This window comes from Saccopteryx bilineata, chromosome 1 (genome assembly GCF_036850765.1).
Source record: "Saccopteryx bilineata isolate mSacBil1 chromosome 1, mSacBil1_pri_phased_curated, whole genome shotgun sequence".
Lineage (NCBI taxonomy): Eukaryota > Metazoa > Chordata > Mammalia > Chiroptera > Emballonuridae > Saccopteryx > Saccopteryx bilineata.
In genome coordinates this window covers 112,492,803-112,510,672 of record NC_089490.1, presented here as the reverse complement: position 1 = coordinate 112,510,672, position 17,870 = coordinate 112,492,803, and the positions used below count along the sequence as shown (strand labels likewise).

The 17,870-nt window shown below is 41.6% G+C and overlaps 1 protein-coding gene across 2 annotated transcripts in view; it reads left to right on the top strand.

Moving 5' to 3' along the window:
- Positions 1-7,012: 7,012 nt before the first annotated feature.
- Positions 7,013-17,870, top strand: part of DUSP16 (dual specificity phosphatase 16) — a 107,310-nt gene continuing 96,452 nt past the window's right edge. Inside the window, exon 1 of one of the 2 annotated variants that reach the window (XM_066264493.1) lies at positions 7,013-7,194. The gene's annotated coding sequence lies outside the window, so the exon portion shown is untranslated. Of the gene's footprint in view, positions 7,195-7,433; positions 7,563-17,870 lie in introns of those variants that run through there. The other variant, XM_066264502.1, reaches the window with a different exon arrangement.

Genomic DNA, 17,870 nt, shown 5'->3' with positions numbered 1-17,870 from the left:
ACCAGGCAAGCTCAGGGTTTTTTGAACTGGTGACCTCAGTGTTCCAGGTCAACGCTTTATCCACTGTGCCACCACAGGTCAGGCCATATCTATTTTTTTTTTATAAGACTAATCTTTTTTTTTTTTTTTTTGTATTTTTCTGAAGCTGGAAACGGGGAGAGACAGTCAGACAGACTCCCGCATGTGCCCGACCGGGATCCACCCGGCACGCCCACCAGGGGTGATGCTCTGCCCACCAGGGGGCAATGCTCTGCCCCTCCGGGGCATCGCTCTGCCGCGACCAGAGCCACTCTAGCGCCTGGGGCAGAGGCCAAGGAGCCATCCCCAACGCCTGGGCCATCTTTGCTCCAATGGAGCCTTGGCTGAGGAGGGGAAGAGAGAGACAGAGAGGAAGGAGGGGGGGTGGAGAAGCAAATGGGCGCTTCTCCTATGTACCCTGGCCGGGAATCGAACCCGGGTCCCCCGCACGCCAGGTCGACGCTCTACCACTGAGACAACCAGCCAGGGCCCATATCTATATTTTATACAAACTTATGGCTGAACACTGCTTGACAATGTTCTATGTTTACTCAGTCATCAAACAAAACCCTCTGAAATTCACAGAAACAGGGAGAGCCTATTGAAAGTTGGAAATACTAGGCCTGTTGAGAAAGAATGCTCATGTTTATCATGCTTCTCATCCTATAATGGCAATAAATTCAGGGTCCCAGAATCAGAACACACTCTCTTTTTCTTCATACCAGGTATCTCCCATCTATATATTTAGTTAGAGATGCAATTTATTCAGTTTTGAAAAAAGAGATTTACCAAAAAGTACTAAAGAAACATTTGGAATTTTAGTTACTGTGGCCAAAGTCTAACCCTTATGTGGTTTACCGTAGCCTACATCCTCTCTCTAGCCAGACCTTCCTCTTCTTGAAGTTCACAGCATTCTGAAGGTCTCTTGAAACATCTATGAGTCACAGGTAGGGGGTTCAGAAACGAAAAGTCAGAAAGTTCAGAAATTACAACAAGAAGGAAATGACCAATGGCTTTTGGGTAAGCTCTGTTCTTCCCCGTCATCATTACCACCACCATCCCACCCAAACCTCAAATATCCCCATGATGTGAAAGTTCAAAGCTAGACATCATCTCTCTAGGACCTGCCAAGGAAATTTCTCTTTTAGGTTCCCAACTTCTAATTTTTCATTCATCTTGAAATTTCAGATGGGTACTATTTTAACTACCATCCACACAAAAGCTGGGGAAACAGGAACTGATAGACTCAAAATAAGAAGTGGCTCCGACTGGTGTATGTGACCCTGAGCACAGTCCAAAGCCAGTTGCCTTATGAAGTCATAAGCTCTTCCTGGATGACTTTCTGACTGGGTGCCTTAGATAGACTTCCTGAATTGGGCTAGAGCTTAGATGAAATCATCTTTGAATTGGGGTGTATATTAATCATAGAAAGCTTCCCCAAGGAGGTGGCAGCCAAGCCAATCTAGAATGGAATTCAAGTAGACAAAAGGGAAAGGAGAAGAGAACATAGCCTTTCAAGTAGAGGGAAGAGTATAAACAAAGGCATGGAGATGTGATACAGCACAGCAGGAGCTATGAATAAGTCAGTGATGTATTTTTGAAATATAAATGCCATGTAAGAAGTAGTAGGAATGATGTTGGAGAAGTAGAGAGCAGCTGGGTCCTGGGGGTCCTACCATGATTAAAAGCTTTATTTTAGCCCTGGCCGGTTGGCTCAGTGGTAGAGCGTCGGCCTGGCGTGCAGGAGTCCCGAGTTCAATTCCCGGCCAGGGCACACAGAAGAAGCGCCCATCTGCTTCTCCACCCCTCCCCCTCTCCTTCCTCTCTGTCTCTCTCTTCTCCTCCCGCAGCCCAGGCTCCATTGGAGCAAAGATGGCCCGGGCGCTGGGGGATGGCTCCTTGGCCTCTGCCCCAGGCGCTAGAGTGGCTCTGGTCACGGCAGAGCATCGCCCCCTGGTGGGCGTGCCAGGTGGATCCCGGTTGGGCGCATGCGGGAGTCTGTCTATCTCTCCCCGTTTCTAGCTTCGGAAAAAAAAAAAAGAGCTTTTTTTTAATCTTTAAAATGTATGAAGGGTTTTAAAGCAGATGGATGACATATAGTCACTGAAATAGCACCATTTATAAATATTATAATTATGACTTTACCAGAAAGTGTATAAGGCAATTTTGAAATTATCCTAATTAATGAAAAATGGTAGAGCGTCGGCCTAGCGTGCGGAGGACCCGGGTTCGATTCCCGGCCAGGGCACATAGGAGAAGCGCCCATTTGCTTCTCCACCCCTCCGCCGCGCCTTCCTCTCTGTCTCTCTCTTCCCCTCCCGCAGCCAAGGCTCCATTGGAGCAAAAGATGGCCCGGGCGCTGGGGATGGCTCTGTGGCCTCTGCCCCAGGCGCTAGAGTGGCTCTGGTCGCAATATGGCGACACCCAGGAGGGTCGCAACATGGCGACGCCCAGGATGGGCAGAGCATCGCCCCCTGGTGGGCAGAGCGTCGCCCCCTGGTGGGCGTGCCGGGTGGATCCCGGTCGGGCGCATGCGGGAGTCTGTCTGACTGTCTCTCCCTGTTTCCAGCTTCAGAAAAATGAAAAAAAAAAAAAAAAAAAAAAAGAAAAATGGTGACATTCTTGTCATTTATATGCTAAGCTAGAGGATCATCATACCTATTCTAAGATTGACAAAAAAAAAAAAAGGTCTCTACTTAGCTTCTTACACTGGGTTAGGATATAGCTGGACTTATTTATTGAATTTATTGGGGTGACATTAGTTAATAAAACTACATAGGTTTCAGATATACAGTTCTATAATACATCATCTGTATATTATATTGTGCGTTCACCATCCCAAGTCAAGTCTCCCTTCATCACCATTTATCCCTCTGTACCATTTTCTACCTCCCCCGCCCTTTCCCTCTGGTAATCACCTTTCTGTTGTCTATGAGTATTTTCTTTTTTGCTTAATCCCTTCACCTTTTTCACCCAGCCTCCCAACCCCCTCCTCTTTTGACAGTTGTCATTTTGTTCTCTGTATCTATGACCCTGTTTCTAGTTTGTTTATTTTGTTCATTAGATTTCACGTGCAAGTGAAATTATATGGTACTTGTCTTTCTCTGACTGGTTTATTTCACTTAGCATAGTACTCTCCAGGTCCATCCATGCTGTTGCAAAAGGTAAGATTTCCTTTTTTACAGCTGAGTAGTATTCCACTGTGTAAACACCACAGCTTTTGTATTCACTATTATTCTACTGATGGACACTTGATCTGTTTTCAGATCTTCATTATTATGAATAATGCTGCAATGAACATAAGGCTGTATATTCTTTTGAATTAGAGTTTCAGGCTTCTTCAGATATATTCATAGATGTATTTATATATTGGAAAGGTCATCCTGGTAGTGTTGCAGGAAATTGTTTTAAGAGTATTGAGACTATAAGTAAGGAAGTAAAGCATTATTGGAATTGTCTAGGTGAGCAATGACAGAAGCTTGAACTAGGGCAGTAAGTAGAGATATCTCTTGAAGAAGAAAATCAGCAAATTTGTTTGAAGAGATAGTGTGGCATAACGTGGCAGCAATGAAAATTTACCTCTCAGAAAGGACCACCGCTGACTGAGAGCCCTGGCTTCGGTGCTCTGAAACCCATCACTGCTTCTTGCTGAGGTCATGCTTCCTGCAAGCTGTTTCATGACTGAGTGTGGGAAGGATATTAAAACAGACCCCTTCCTGGGAAATGTGGGACTTTTCTTATGGGTGAATTTAGTTTTAAGATGTTTCATCAGTTTTGCTGAACTTTCTTAGAACTGTGCTACAGTATAAGACTCTTCAGCCAACCTTCTTTTCCTTCGTCTCTCCCTCCTCCCCTCCCTCCTTTCCTTCCTTCCTTCCTTCCTTCCTTCCTTCCTTCCTTCCTTCCTTCCTTCCTTCCTTCCTTCCTTCTTCTTTCCTTCCTTCCTTTTTTCCTTCCATCCTTCCTTGATTCATAATGGGTTGCTGGCTCTCCATTATGAGGACCTGGATTAAATTTATGGTGCTTATCTTTTGGGCTCTGGAGTTAAAATAACTTCGGTGTGAATCTGGCCCCACCATTCCTAGATATATGAGTTCAAGTAAGTAAAAGTGCCAGTCTTCTCATCTGTTAAAATCATAATTCTTGTGAGGATTAAATTAGTCAGGCTAATAAAGTTCATAGCATAGTATTTGACACATAGTAAGTTCCTGATAAATATTAATGATTCTTATTATTACATGCGAGGAATGAAGGCAAAGAAGAAATAGCCTAGGTTTCTGGCTATTTACAATATATAAAGTCATCACAAATATTACTCAAGTTGACTCTCCTTTTGTATATAGCAGACATCCTTTTGAGTACAAAAGAGATTAAGAAATCCTTCCTTTCTTTTCTCTCCACTCTTAAATTTCTTGACTCCTCCAGCTCTTATGGCTAATGGAAGATAAACTACTTTTTTTTTTTTACTTTTTTAATTGAAGTAAAATTGGTATACAATTTTAAATTGGTTATATTACTTTCAAGTGTACACTATAGTGATTCAACATTTTTATACCTTACAATGTGATCACCCTGTTAATTCTAAAATCATCTGTCACCATATAAACTTGCTATAATATTATTGACAATATTCCTCTTCCCTTTTTCATCCATCTCCGCACCCCCTCCTTTCTGGTAACGATCCCTTTGGTCTCTGTTTCTATGAGTCTGATTTTGGTTTGTTTTCTTCTGTTAAGTTCCACGTGTAAGGGAAACCATATTGTATTTGTCTTCTTCTGACTTTTTTCACTTAGCATAATACCCTCTAGTTCCATCCATGTTGACACAAATAGCAAAATTTCACTCAATAAAAGAATGAAATACTGCCATTTGTACATTTATCACATCTTCTTTATCCATTAATTTATCAATGGACACCTAGGTTGCCTCTATATCTTTGCTATTGTAAATAATGCTGCAATAAACATAGCAATGCATCCATCTTTTTTAATTAGTGTTTTTGTTTTCTTTGGATAAATGCTTACAGATTAACTATTAAATGCTACATCAAAATGGACATTTAAAAAAACTGCTCAACTCTGGAGTTGAGAGGGTGGCTTTTCTTTCACTGCATCGCCCCAGTTACACGAGTTCCCAGTAGGAGGTGAGCAGTGAGAATATTTCCTTTCCCCTGTGGAGAAAAAGCCCATTCTAGAGCTCCTTCATGTAACAAGGGAGAAAAATTATCTACCTTCCTTGAGAATCTGAAAAAGGAGGTGGGGAAATTTCAAATTAAATGCTTTCTATAGAGTTTTATTTAGAACAATTTAGCTGTTAAATATGAGATAGCAAGCACACTGCAGATGATTTCCCCCTTTCAGAAACACACTAATGACTGGGCTTAACACAGACAAAAATTTAAATTATAGACTGGAATATGGAGTTAAAACTAGCAAAATGGAATGAAAAGGAAAAATGTAAACTACTAAACAAAATTTTAGAAAATTTATGGTATAAACCTAGTGTGAGGAAAATCTAGCTGAGTAGTGATTTATATGAAAAAACACCATGGGTTTTAGGTTAACTGCCAGCTCCATGGAGCCAACAATACCATTCTGGCTTGTAAAGAAATGAGTGTAATCTTTCACTGTATAGTAGAAGTATATAATATTCTAATAACGGGAAACTTCAATTTCCTCATCTGCAAAATTAGGGACTGGATTAGATGATATCCAAGTCTCTATGATTTTCTAAGTGCACAACTCTGTGAGTTTAAAGTTCTAAACCTGAATTGATACATTTTCAGTAAATGACCATAGAAAAGGTATATAGGCTTGATGAAAACAGAGAATCCATTTTAGTCTGGTTGACTTCTTAGCTTGACTGATCTTGTGGGGCAGGGGGATCTTTATGCGTGCCAGAGTGACCCACAGATACCTCCCAAAGTGTGGCAATGGGACAAACTTGCGTACATCTATTTCACACCATGTCAGGCTTTCACAGAACTATTTTTCTTGGGGCAAGCTTGAGCAACCAGTTTTTCCTGAAGTTTACCTTATACATATGTCTGCGGTGAGCTGTACTGTCAGTCCTCTATCTTACTATATAGCCTTAGAGGGCCCCTCCCAAGCCAACTAGCTGCCTATTGACATTGGTAATCAAGGATTTCAGAGGCAGAAATCAAGGTCAACATGGGGCAATGGCAGAAAGGACTAGACAGCCCTAGGACACATGGCCCCCTTACCAGGCTCTGCTTTACATGGGCTGAGGGAGGGCATGGATCCAAGTTTTAACCACAAAGTAATAGGCAGTCTGTGATGGTTTTGTGGGTAACCAGTGAGCTTCCTCCCTCCATCAGTGCTGCTACCATTCTCTCCTGGACCCCTAAGCTGGCATTTTCAGGCATTTAAAACATCTTTTGAGAAAAAGGCAGCAACAAAGACAAATTATGGGGAAAGCAAAGCTTTAATAAAAATAGAATTCAAGTATTTCAATTGGAATCTCTTTATCTAGCTATAAGAGATTGAAAGAATGGATCAGAAAGCCTGCATTTCCTTCTTGTTCTGCAATTAACCAGGTATCTACCCTTGGTCAAGACACTCAAAGCCCTGGGCCCCATTTCCTCACTTGTAAAATAAGGAGAAACCCCATCTAGCTACTTTCAAGAGTGTTGGAGTCCCTTTAGGCTGCTTTGGTTTATGGAGGACCCCGGACCTAGGAACAGATTATATACTGAGCAGGAAAGGAATTGTTTGTAGACTTGGAGGTGATCTCTATGAAGCCAGTTAGAAGGAGAACCCTGGAACCTTAAATGGGTGGTTCTCAAGGGCAATAAGCAAGAACTGAAGTCACAGGACTCCCAGGTTCCTGCCCCAGATCAGTCCCTCCCAGGTACTGGCTGAGTTCCTCTGTGTCTCACTTTCTTAACTCGGTCAGGCAGAAGAGGTCACAGAGGGTGGGGCTATGACCAATGGATACCATTCTCAATGTTCTGTAAAAAGGACAGAGGTAGCAGAAAGGCCAGAAGAGGAGTTTCCACTGCACATTAGCCTCAGTTGACTATCCCATTCTCTTTCCAGATTGGAAGGGATATGGGAGCCAGGTAACTTCAGCATCCCTGGCTTCTTAAATACCTTCATCACCTCAGCAGCACAGTCACCAACTTGGGCAAGGCATCAAGATCTTGAACCAAAAGGGGTAAGTCCAGGAGATGGTAAATTAGATAGGCTTTTGGAGATTTCTGTAGAATCCATAGACATTTATATTTTCAGAGGAGAGGTCTTTCTTATTTATTTATTTATTTATTATTTTAATTGTGGTATAAAATACATAACATGAATTTTACCACTGCAACCATTTTAAATATATAGTTCAGAGAAGAGGCCTTTTTTAAAAAAAATGTTTATTATTTTTTTTAATGATTTTAGAGAGATAGAAAGAGAGAGAGAGAAAGAAGAGAGACAGGAACATGGATCTGTTCTTGTGTGTGCCCTGACTGGGGATCAAACTGGCAACCTCTCAGCACTTGGGAAACAGTGCTCTAACCGACTGAGCTATCCAGCCAGGCAAGCCCTTTTTTGATTATTCATTTCTCTCCCTATGCTGATGTAAATTGTGTGCTCTCTGCTAGCAAAGTTCTTGATTATTCTGCTGGGTCAGACTTACAGGGTCCCATCAGTCAAGCTGGGTTCGGCTTCTGCAATAGGGGAACACCCCCAAATACCAGAAACAGGACAGGAAATTATTCAGTGGTCATTTTCCCTTGATATAGGGTGAGATAATATTTGCTGCTGTATCCCTTTAATTTTTATTTCTGCCTTGGCCCTAATCATTTGTCCAGACCTGTGGTTTGCCCTTGTGCCAGCTTTCTTTATTATAATGCATTTTTTGTTCTCTGACTCTTGGCTTATTCTGACAATGAAAAACCTATTTTTCTTGGGATCAGACTTGTCTTCCCCTTCAGTGATCCTGCGTAGCTTATTTGTCAGATACAATTGACAGCTTCTGCCCTCTACCTGAGCTCCAATCCCATGTCCCTGACTACGTACTGGTCATTTCCTCTGGAATGTGCCAGTCAGTGTTCTGCCAAGCATATTGCAACATGTCCAGAAAGAACCTTCATTTTTTTTTTTTTTGCTACAAACCAGCTGCTCTTATAACCTCTGAGTCCCTGTGAATAGTTCATTAAGTCATTTAGACAAGAAGCAAAGTCCTCTTTGATTTAATCTCCTTTCATTGCCCTTAGCCATTCAGTCCCTAAGAATAATCAGATTGTCCTTCAAATACTAACCATTGTTTCCATCCTTCCATCCCTACACCTCCCCCATGCCCATTTCTAGGTCCTTTTCACCTTTAATATCATCCAGTGCTGTGCCCACTCTTCCTCTGATTGAATTTCCTGTGCCAAGCTGATGCCAGACCTAGACTTATCTTCATTGATCAAGTCGTGTCTGTTCAAAACCCTGAACTTCTTCCCTATTCCTGTCATGTAGGCTCGTTGCTCTTATGTCAGGCTGTTCAAGTTTCCCCTCATTTGATCCCATTCTAGAAGATCCTGTGGCCAGGCAGCTATATTGTAATGGAAAGTTTAGTGAACTTGGAATTAGAGGCCCTACTTTCAGATCCTAGCTTTGTACACAGCAGAACCACCTTGGGCTATTCACCAACTCTAGCAGTCTTGGATCCTCATTTGCAAAATGGTGATAATAATACATAATATAAGGAATTTCATGAGGATTTAATGAGATAAATAAGTGTGGAGGCAGGTTAACATTGTGCTCAGAACCCACATTTGAGCTGACCCCCTTGGTTCAAATCAAGGCTTTTCCACTCAGTAACTGTGTGACTTGGAGCAAGTTCCTTACCCTCTCTGGGCTTTGTGTTTTTTATCTGTAAAATAGAGATACAACGTGCATACCTCCTAGGTCTGTAGTGACAATGAAATGAGATAATACATATTTCCTTGTAAGTTCTTAATACATGCCTAGCACATTGTAAGCTATAATAGACATAAGCCCACTATGTGCAAGAGACCTGTTGCTTGATACCTAAACAGCACTAATGTTTGCTAAGTTTGTTGATGAATTCATCATATTGCATACAATTTCATTTCCCACTAATTCTTGCTATGCACATTCTTGTGCCACCCTTCCTCAAGACAGGCTGACCACCTTGACTTTCCATTAAAACATCTTCTACTTTCCTTGTCTTTGGTTATGGTATTTCTGTTTACTAGAATGTTGTAATTTCTCTCCCCTGACTATCCAAATTCTTCCCATTCTTTAATGTCTATCCAACACCCTGCCTCCATGATACTTTCCCTCATTACTTCTGTACTTACTGATTCCTTGCTTTCCCGAACCAGTTACCCTTGGTTCAGCATGTGCTACACTCCACTGCTATTTCCTGTGTATTTGTTTTATATCTCCAGCTAGTTGGAAGATACTCCTCAGTCTAGCATTGTTTCAGAATACATAGTAAATACAGAGAATATTTAATCCATAAGGCTATCTCTTGGGATCACATTCTCAGAATATATATATATGTATATATTAAGACTTTATTTATTCATTTTAGAGAGGAGAGAGAGAGAGAAGAGAGGGAGGAGCAGGAAGCATCAACTCCCATATGTGCCTTGACTAGGTGAGCCCAGAGTTTTGAACCAGCGACCTCAGTGTTCCAGGTCAACATTTTTTTGTATTTTTCTGAAGCTGGAAACAGGGAGAGACAGTCAGACAGACTCCCACATGCGCCCAACCGGGATCCACCTGGCACGCCCACCAGGGGGCGATGCTCTGCCCCTCGGGGCGTCGCTCTGCTGCGACCAGAGCCACTCTAGCGCCTGGGGCAGAGGCCAAGGAGCCATCCCCAGCGCCCGGGCCATCTTTGCTCCAATGGAGCCTCGCCTGCGGGAGGGGAAGAGAGAGACAGAGAGGAAAGAGAGGGGGAGGGGTGGAGAAGCAGATGGGCGCTTCTCCTGTGTGCCCTGGCTGGGAATCAAACCTGGGACTTCTGCACGCCAGGCTGACGCTCTACCACTGAGCCAACCGGCCAGGGCCCCAGGTCAACATTTTATCCACTACGCCACCACAGGTCAGGCTCCCAGATTATATTTAGGGTGGAATTTGGAGAAGGGAAACACACTTCATTGTTTTGAGGGTGAAGAAAGATCTAGAATTCTGAAACAATTTTTTAGAACTAGAGAGAATGTATTCTCTATCTTATCAATAGAGTGTCACCTGAAGGTAAGCAGATGAGGGGGTAGAGGGGTAAGGAGTTCCTACTATATGGGACAAGGTCCTATGGCTTCGGGCCAAAGTATTGAAGAAATCTTAAAGATAGGGTCTCCACAGCGGAAGGACTTGAGGCAGACCATAGCTGACACAGACAGGAAAGTGTCCCCATTCAAATTTGGTTCTTGCTGTGACAGGCTTTGCCTTTAACTAGTTTCTCAGGCTTCTTATACCTTTACACAACATTTGCCCTATTGAGAAACTGGTTTTGCATGAAACTTCCCATGGCTTGAAGCAAGTATCCATGACGGTGTTCACATACCATTGGGGTTTTACCCCTCCCAAATGTACCAACAAAGATGAAGTGGCATTCAGATGATGTGATATGAGGATATCACTGCAGCCTCCAAAACTCAAAATGTTGGAACTATGTGAAAGGTTCATACCAGAATTTCACAATTACAGTGAAGGCCAAGTACAACTAGTCCAGATGCAATGTAAAGAACGCTGCCTTTGCCCCAGTTCTCACGAGTCCTTCTTTGAGTGCTGCAGCCTACATTGACTTTCCATCACTGAACTCCTATAGTGCATATTGTCTAGACTACACAGCTCAGTCCTGCATTGTCTTCTGAAAACTCTTTATGTGTTAGTTGTGTCCCCCAGCTAGTTAGTTCCTGAGAATACAGATTATCCTTTATGTTGCTTTGCTGTCTTCTGTGGAGCTCCTCAATACAGTTTAACTCCGTGTTGGGCACAATAAGATTCTCAACAATAAGTGTTTATGATTTGTTTTTAGAAATGTAAATTCATAAAAAGTGGAGGGTATTGGGAGTCCCCATCATCATGTATAGTGCTCTCAGTGGCACCAGCCTCCTTCCATAAGTCAGGGAGTCGAGACAGTATATACGTAGGAAGCAGGACACAGGGTTCCAGGGCTTTCCCACTTAGGAGACAGTGATGTTCTGCCCTAGTGTCTGAGACCCCTTCCCAATTCCCCTTTATCCCCCCAACCACATAGGCCATACAGCATCAGAGTTCATCAGACTCAACTACTTTCTTTTTTTTTTTTGTATTTTTCTGAAGCTGGAAACGGGGAGAGACAGTCAGACAGACTCCCGCATGCACCCGACCGGGATCCACCTGGCATGCCCACCAGGGGCGATGCTCTGCCCACCAGGGGGCGATGTTCTGCCCTTCCCGGGCGTTGCTCTGTTGCGACCAAAACCACTCTAGCGCCTGGGGCAGAGGCCAAGGAGCCATCCCCAGCACCCAGGCCATCTATGCTACAATGGATCCTCTGCTGCGGGAGGGGAAGAGAGAGACAGAGAGGAAGGAGAGGGGGAGGGGTGGAGAAGCAGATGGGCGTTTCTCCTGTGTGCCCTGGCCGGGAATCGAACCCGGGACTTCTGCATGCCAGGCCGACGCTCTACCACTGAGCCAACCGGCCAGGGTCTCAACTACTTTCTTTTATAGATGAGGAAACTTGGGGTTCAGGAAAGAACAGATAAGGGTAGTGGAGGGAGAATCTGTGGGCTTTCGAGTCAGGTGCAATTGGACTATCATCCCAACACTGCCACTTTTTAGTTGTGTGATTTGGGGGAATCTCTTCACATCTTGGAGCCTCAATTTCCTTATCTTCAAAGTGGGGTAACAATCCCTACCTACTGGGGTTGTGGGGAGAATGAGTAATGGTATGTAAGTACAGTGCTTGGTAATAAGAGATGTTCAATTCTTTTTTTTTTTTTAAAGACTTTATTCATTTTAGAGAGGAGAGAAGGAGTAGAGAGAGAGAGAGAGAAGGGGGGGAGGAGCAGGAAGCATCAACTCCCATATGAGCCTTGACCAGGTAATCCCAGATTTTCGAACCAGCAACCTCAGCGTTCCAGGTTGACGCTTTATCCACTGCGCCACCACAGGTCAGGCAAGAGATGTTCAATTCTTGTTGGCTCTCTCCCCTTTCCTTCTCTTGAGTATCCTGCTCAACGTTATAAAAAAAAAAGTAAGTGTTAGCCTCTCTTGTTTTTCAAGCTAGTCTTTCAATCACATATTAAAGCTAGCCTTCTACCCACTAAAAAATTAGGATCAACTGTTAAAATTTTTTTTAATTACCTTAACTAGGAATTTGGACTTCTGGATTCTGAGCACATTTATGTCTCAGAGATAAAATAAATTAAAAGACAGAAATACTGAATTTCAGAGTGAAATTCAAAGGTATTGAGGTTTTACCCATTTTCAACTACAGTGTTTGACTCCTGCTTACTCCTAAAATAGTACTCATGGCCTTTTACCCCTTAGAAAAATCCAGTCTCTGATATATTTACGTGCTTTGCCTTTCAATCTGGTATTTTCACCTGTTTTTCAAAGACACACTTCTCTGTCTATTAATCATCAATTGGAGCTAAACACTGCTGTTGAGGTTCCATTAAATAAATAAGAAATATGTATCTGTAATGATCACTGTGGACGTGTGGGGTAGTTTAGACTCAGAAATGAAATAGACATTCATATCATTTGTAAAAATTAATGCTTGATGATAAACCTTTCTTTCCCAGGCCAGAGATGTACTGGGATCATTATTTATTTTTATATTTGCTAGTTAATATTCATGTGTTTGGCTGCAAATATCTCTTTAAGCATAGATCAGAACCAGGTTTAGACCAAAAGGACAATCTCAGCATGAAATACTTCCTTAATTGTGACTATTACAATGATCAAATTATGATTAACGGTTCATCACTTGGTGAATCAGATAGGTCTTACCAGGAAGAACAAAGCAGAGGAAACATGCCGTAAATTTTCTTTGTGGAAGTTGCGGTAGGCAGAATAATGGCCCCTCACCGCCCTTGTCCTAATCCTCAGGACCTGGAATGTCAGGCTGTGTGGCAAGGGGAGGTCAAAAGTGCAAAGGGAATTAAAGCGCTAATTAGCAGGCTTTAACAAAGAGGGATTAATCTGGATTATCTAGGTGGGCCCAATGTCATCTCAAGGGTCCTTTATGGGGGTAGAGGGGACAGAGGACAACCAGAGAGAGGGTTAGTGATGTGAGAAGAACTCTACCCACTGTTGCTATCTTTGAAGATGGAAGATGAAGTCATGAGCGAAGGACTGTGGCAGCCTCTAGAAGCTGGAAAGGGCCAGAAAATGGATTTCCCTGAGCACCCAGAAGGGAACACAGCCCTGCTGACAACTTGACTTTAGCCCAGCAAGATCCATTTTATTTTATTTTATTTATTTAATTTTAATTTTATTGTTTTGTTTTATTTTATTTATTTTATTTTACTTTTGAAAGAGAGAGAGACAGACAGACAGGAACAGAGAGAGATGAGAAGCATCAATTCTTCGTTGTGGCACCTTAGTTGTTCATTGATTGCTTTCTCATACGTGCCTTGTCCAGGGAGCTACAGCAGAGCCAGTGACCCCTTACTCGAGCCAGCGACCTTGGGCTTCAAGCCAGCGACTTTGGGCTCAAGCCAGCGACTATGGGGTCATATCTATGATCCCATACTCAAGCCAGCAACCCCGCGCTCAAGCCAGCGACCTCAAGGCTTTGAACCTGGGTCCTCAACATCCCCAGGTCGACGCTCTATCTACTGCATCACCGCCTGGTCAGGCAAGCAAGATCCATTTTAGATGTCTGAATTCTAGAACTATAAGATAATAAATTTGTGTTGTTTTCAGCCACTAAGTTTGTGGTAATTTATTTACAGCAACAACAGAAAACAAATACAAAAGGTTTCTCCAAATAAAGGCTGACAGACCATTGGGCCCAAAAGATGCTGCCTGGCATTCTAGAATTTCACACTATCATGGACAACCTTTAAAATTCCCAAAGGAGCCCTGGCCGGTTGGCTCAGCGGTAGAGCGTTGGCCTAGCGTGCGGAGGACCCGGGTTTGATTCCCAGCCAGGGCACACAGGAGAAGCGCCCATTTGCTTCTCCACCCCTCTGCCGCGCCTTCCTCTCTGTCTCTCTCTTCCCCTCCCACAGCCAAGGCTCCATTGGAGCAAAGATGGCCCGGGCGCTGGGGATGGCTCTGTGGCCTCTGCCTCAGGCACTAGAGTGGCTCTGGTTGCAACATGGCGACGCCCAGGATGGGCATAGCATCGCCCCCTGGTGGGCAGAGCATCACCCCCTGGTGGGCGTGCCCGGTGGATCCCGGTCAGGCGCATGCGGGAGTCTGTCTGACTGTCTCTCCCTGTTTCCAGCTTCAGAAAAATGCAAAAAAAAAAAAAAAAAAATGCAAAAAAAAAAAAAATTCCCAAAGGAACTGAGACATAGGGAGAGGCTGAAGATCAGTGTCAAAGAGCAAAGGGTTCAGCAGTTTGAAGGGAGTGCTTTTCATACTTGGCCTGATATGGGATGGAGAAGAAATATGGGTATAACTCATAACCTCCAGGAGAGACAGGCTTAATAGCCATACTTGGTATTTGTATTACATCTTTTATTTCATAAAGGATTTCACTTACACAGTCCCATTTAAAGTTCCCATGAATCCTATGAGGTGGCATTTTTTTTACTATTCCATTTTGTAAACAGGAAAACTGAAGCTTAGAGAGTTTTTTTCCTGAAATCAGACAATAGTAAGAAGGGTTGGGATTCAAACAGATCTGGTTCCAACACCTAGGTGCTTCACCACCTTGGTCTTTGTCCTGTCTGGAGAGCCATTTAGCCAGGAAGTCAATACATGAAGAGACTGGTTATTAGTTAGGGTAATTTCTCCTAATAACTGGAGGTTGTGGGTAGCAGAGTAGATAATACTTTGTGGTGGATATTCAGTCTCCGTATGTCTGTTTCTTGGGAATATGGAGTCTTCCTAGAATGTGCCTACTGTCAAAAGCATCACTTGCCAGTGGAGACTTCTTGCTAAACATTTTAAATTTATTATGTACTATAAACCTAGATTTGACATAAATAAATATAGGTCAACCCCACCTCCCTCACCTCAATCAGACCTCTACCCTGTTTTTTATTTCTTTTAAGAATTTTGTTATTTAACCAAGTCATCTAGACTCAATAGCTATAAAAACAATAACAGCTAACACTTACTGAGAATACATCCCAGTTATTGTGCTAAGAGTTTTAGATATCATGCAGTTAACCCCCCCAACAACCCTATGAGGAAGGTACAATTATTAACTGCATTTTATAGATGAGGAAATTGAAAGTTATTTAAATACAAAGGTGACACCTTAGCATCATTTTCATTGCTCACCCTCCTCACGCTCCGTAGCTCACGAATCACCATGTCCTCTCAATGCACTTGTTGCTTTCTGTCCTTGTCCATTGCCACTTGGCCAGTCTTAGCCCTTTTTGACTTATGCCTGAATTGTTGACATAGCATAATATGGTCCATCTTATTCCATGATCCCCTTTCTTAAGTCTTTCTAATATGCTCTGATCAAACGAAGCCATCTACAATCCCACTTTTAGATCCCATTCATTTCTAAGTTAAAACTTTTAAACTGCTGAAGGTACACCCGAATGTCCCCAGAGGTTTATCCTTGGACAGTGTGATTGTAGCAATATTCTTTTGAAAAATTAAATAATTTTCATTATATTAAAATTAACAGGAAAAATGTTACAACTGTAGGTTGAAATTATAGAACAAGATACATAATAAAGCTGAACAAACATTGTGCCATATAGATGTGTAGTTCAAACTTCATTTGTTCCGGCATTGGGGAACTCCCACTGGTCATCTGAGCATCCCATATATGCAGTTCTATTTTTTAGAGGCAAACCTTTGCATAAGAAAACAGTTATGTGCCTGACCTGTGGTGGCACAGTGGATAGAGTGACGAACTGGAATGCTGAGGTCACCGGTACAAAACCCCGGGCTTGCCTGGTCAAGGCACATACAGGAAGCATCAACTACTATGAGTTGATGCTTTCCACCCCCTTTCTCTCTCTTCCCTCTAAAATCAATAAATAAAATCTTAAAAATAACTAGTTATATAATATGCTTAGTGTTTTCTACATATTTATAAATTTCATTATTAGTATTAAAATAAATGTACATAGTAAAAGAAAAACTGAATCAAAATACCACAAAGGATTTAGCAATAAAAAATATTCTCTTTCTTCCAAGGGTAACCATTGGATAAGGTGATTTGTATATTTTTCTTTATACTTTTCTGTAATTTATAGACTTTTAGCAATGCATATGTATTGCCTTATAATAAAAAATAGGGCCAATAATATTAAAAAGAAACCAAAACTTCCACATTCTCTGCTACTTAGAATATAAAAGCTAAATTCTCTGGCTGAGGCCCTATGTAATCGGGCCCCAAAATGCTTTCCAGGCTTATTTTATACTATTCAATACAAATGTTCTGCTTCAGTTAAACTGTTTTAAACACTCTTTCCCTGCTGTGCCTCTGTGTGCTTTCTTTTCCTGAAGTGAGTTTCTCATTCTCTTTTAATATCCCAATTCAATCTATTGTTCAAGATCGAAGTCAGTTCCACATCCAGACCTCCTAAAAAGGAAGGAATCAGTACGTAGTGAGTGTTTACAGTGAGTGTGGGCTATGCACTATATTTGGTGCTTTACGTGGTATTCATTTTTACCTCACAACAGTTCTGGATGGTTTGTATTAATTACGTTCATTTTACAGATGAGGAACTAACTAAGTGTCCCTCAGGTCCCACAGTCAGCCCGTGGCAGAACTGGAATTTGTAGCTGGCTGACTGTCCTGCCTTAGCTCAGTAAGCTCTCATTTTTTTTTCCAACTTTTGTAGCGCACATCTGAGTAAGCTGGACCAATAATCACAGAAGTGCATTCTTAAGATTGCTTACAATGTTATTTTGAATGCTTATATTTTGCATTCTTGTTTGTCTTAACAAAACTTCCTGTGGTAAAACTAGTGTTTAAATTCTAACTTGCTATTTCTTAGTTATGTGTCTTCAGGCTCTTTAATCTTTTTTAGCTTCAACTTTCTCCATGGTAAAATAGAAAAGATAATAATAATACCTAACTCTTGGCATTGTTAGGAGAGCTAAAAACCCAGTGTCTGTCTTGCACAAAGAGCTGATTGTTGTGTATTTGATTTAACATAATGATGTTAATTTATTGATATTTCTAAATTCCACTTAATTTCTAGTTTCTTCATAGTAGTTGTTTAATATATTCTGAAAACTCAGTGATCTAAAGACTAGACCTTTATCTTCAATATATTAAAAAACTGATTTTACATAAAATTAAAAAGAGTATTTTTTGCTATTTGGTCAGAGTATCTATCTTGCTGGTTAACTAACATTGAACAAGAGGTTCAAAAAAATTTTCCTAAAGGTAAATATTTATTTACATTTATAAACATGAATGTTGGTATTGAATGTTGTCATTGTTAGTCCAGAATTTAAAATGTTGTCATTGTTAGTCCAAATTTTAAAACTGAGTACATTTGAGACCTATATTAACTTGGAAAATGCAAAAATTACTTTAAAATCCATGACCTTCAAAAACAGACACCATTTTAAAAAAATATTCTTTTTATCAGAGAAAAGGGAAAAACTGTGTTCATTCCAATTATTTTCCTTTAGGGTAGGATGAAAGAAGCAAAATTCACAAATATTTTCTAGCCTTTCACTTGCTTACTTTCTTTCCTATTTACTACCACTACCATATTTTTCTGGTTATAAATT